Source organism: Arachis duranensis, chromosome 6 (assembly GCF_000817695.3).
Source record: "Arachis duranensis cultivar V14167 chromosome 6, aradu.V14167.gnm2.J7QH, whole genome shotgun sequence".
Taxonomy (NCBI): domain Eukaryota; kingdom Viridiplantae; phylum Streptophyta; class Magnoliopsida; order Fabales; family Fabaceae; genus Arachis; species Arachis duranensis.
The window spans coordinates 64,295,495-64,298,571 of NC_029777.3; positions in this window are offsets into that span (position 1 = coordinate 64,295,495).

Consider the following 3,077-nt stretch of genomic DNA (forward strand, 5'->3'; position numbering starts at 1 on the left):
GGTGACTTTGAGCGCCGGTTTGGGCCATCGAATCTTGGGCAAAGTATGGACTATCATATATTGCTGGAAAGCCCAGGATGTCTACTTTCCAACGCCGTTAAGAGCCCGCCAATTGGGCTTCTGTAGCTCCAGAAAATCCACTTCGAGTGCAGGGAGGTCAGAATCCAACAGCATCTGCAGTCCTTTTTAGTCTCTGAATCAGATTTTTGCTCAGGTCCCTCAATTTCAGCCAGAAAATACCTGAAATCACAGAAAAACACACAAACACATAGTAAAGTCCAGAAAAGTGAATTTTAGCTAAAAACTAATAAAAATATACTAAAAACTAACTAGATCATATTAAAAACATACTAAAAACAATGCCAAAAAGCATACAAATTATCCGCTCATCAGTGACATATTTCTAAATTGATAAGTGGATTTCCGGTGAGTTAAGAACTATACTTGCAACGTACACATTTTAATAATTTTTAATTCACCAATTTTCGCTGCATCAGTCACCCACGCGCACGCGTGACCCTGCGAAATCGACGTAAAAGGGTGTATGGCAGCAAGTTGTGATGGAGTGGGGTTAGAACCGTGCTAGAAGCACAAGCCCTACCACGCAAACGCGTCCCCCATGCGTCCGCACCATTTTTCAAAACAAGGCCAACCACGCGATCGCGTCGCCCACGCGACTGCGTCACCCTAAAATTTGGCAATATAAGTTTCAAATAGAGAGTTGTGCAATCACGAGGCTGCCCTCGCGCTAATGGCACAAATCAATCCATGCGACCGCGTGGATGACGCATCCGCGTCATTTCATAGAAGCGCTATCCGCGCGAACGCGTCACTCACGCGTCCGTGTCACAAGCGGCGCACAGCTTATCCAGAGCAGCCAAATATCTTATCCTTTCTTCCCCATATCTAAATCTTTTCTTTCCTTCTTATTTCTTTCTTCCACCTTTCTTACTTTCTTTTTCTTTTCCATTGGTGTTAAAATTCTCTTCCTCAACTATTGCATCTTTTCTTGAATTATTCTGGTGCTTCATGACTTGTTTTATTCTGATTGGGTATTATTATTCATAAGTCAATGCTAATTTTTATAATATTGATATTCCTTTTGCATTGATATGCACTTACACTGTCTTGCATTACCCACACTCTATTCCCCTTTGTTACACTTTTTGCACTATTGATATGCCATTTGCTCTTACTATTTTCTCACTTGCATGTTGTAGCTACCATGTAATTGAAACCTTTATTATTTGGCATTAACACCCATATTTTATTTATGTTCTTATATTTATTTCTGGGTTACTTTCCTTCTTTTTCTCTCCTTTCAGGATGGCCACCGAAAGGGGAAAGGAAGAACTTCTATATGGGGAGACATGCAAGTCAATCTGCACAATCTATAGAGAAAGGCATCAGTTGGAGCAGCCCGTCCACTTGTACATCTTAGCATGCACCGAGGACGGTGCAATCTTTAAGTGTGGGGAGGTCGATACTGATCTTCATGGGTTAGTTATTCTCTTCTCAACACCAATGACTTATTTTCTTATTAGTTCATTGTTGCATTACATAATAGATTGCATGTGTAGTTGATTGCTTGCATTTAAGTACTACATGGTTGAAAAATAATAAGTTTCTTTCTATGACCCTATTTTTGAATAATTTTGCTAATTTAAATTAAAAACTAAAATCTTTCATGTGTTAAATTTGTTTGAAGTTGTATTTGGAACATGGTTTTTGAGCTAAAGAACACACAACCTGTGAGATTTTGAGCTTATTTATATGGTTACATTATTTAACCATAAATTTTTATTCTTGTGTGTTTTCTTCCCTATGATTGCAATCTTTGCTTTGTTCTATTCTATATGTCCACTATTTAGTGTATTTACATGCTTGCATATGATTGATGCCATTATTTGTTTAGCTCACTTATCCCAAATAAGCCTACCCTTTAAATTACCTTTGTTAGCCACTTTGTGCCTTTTTAATCCTATTTGTTCTACATTTTACCACATTACTAGCCTTAAGCGGAAAAACAATTAAATATCCCAATTGAATCTTTAGTTAGCTTAAGATAGAAATTGTGTGTTAATTGAGTATGGGAAGATTGTGGGAACAAGGGTTAAGAAGGGAATGTGTCATGATAAAATAATGGGAATTTGGGTACCTACTCATGTAAAACAGAAAATCAAAAATTCCATATGCATTGATATGTTGTTTCGGTTTATATATATATATATATATATATATATAATCCAAAAAATATTCAATAAATAAGTAATTAAATAAGGGGATAAAATTACCCCAATGCTAAGTTAAGTTAAGAGAAAGATCAATGCATATGTGATACAAATTAAAAGAACAGTTGATACATGAGTATGGAATGTGAAAGTGAAAAGTATGGGTAGCTAGGCATGATTCTAAATATTATAGAATTTATGTATGTTAGGTGATAGCTTAGGTTAGTCGAAGATTCAATTTATAGCTCACTTAGCCATACATATATCCTCACCCTTGCCTTGGCCCCATTACAACCTTGAAAAGACCTCATGATGTTTGCATTGGTACATTAAATATTTGTTGATTGGTTAGATGAAGAACAAAGTTTAGAAAGCATTATTAGAGAAGAGTAGAGTGAATTACCCTATACACTTGAGAGATTAGAGTACACATACACTACCATTGAGGGTTCAATGCTTGATTCTATGTTCCTTGCTTTCATGAGCTATCTTCTTACAAGTTTACTTGTCTTTTATTGTGTAATTTGAATTAGTGGAATTTGATTCATATTTGTCTTGGAGAACTTATTTATTTTTAACCAAGTAGGTAGAAACATTTTGCATGTAGTTGCATTCACATAGATAGGTTGCATTGCATACTCTCTATCATTCCTCTTCACTCCCTTATAGCTTCTCTTGAGCTTAGCATGAGGACATGCTAATGTTTAAGTGTGGGGAGGTTAATAAACCACTATTTTATGTTCTATCTTGTGCTCAATTGAGTGGTTTTTATCAAGTCTTTGCACACTTATTCACACTAATTGCATGTTTTACATTTTCCTTCCTAATTCTGTGCTTTGATTGAAA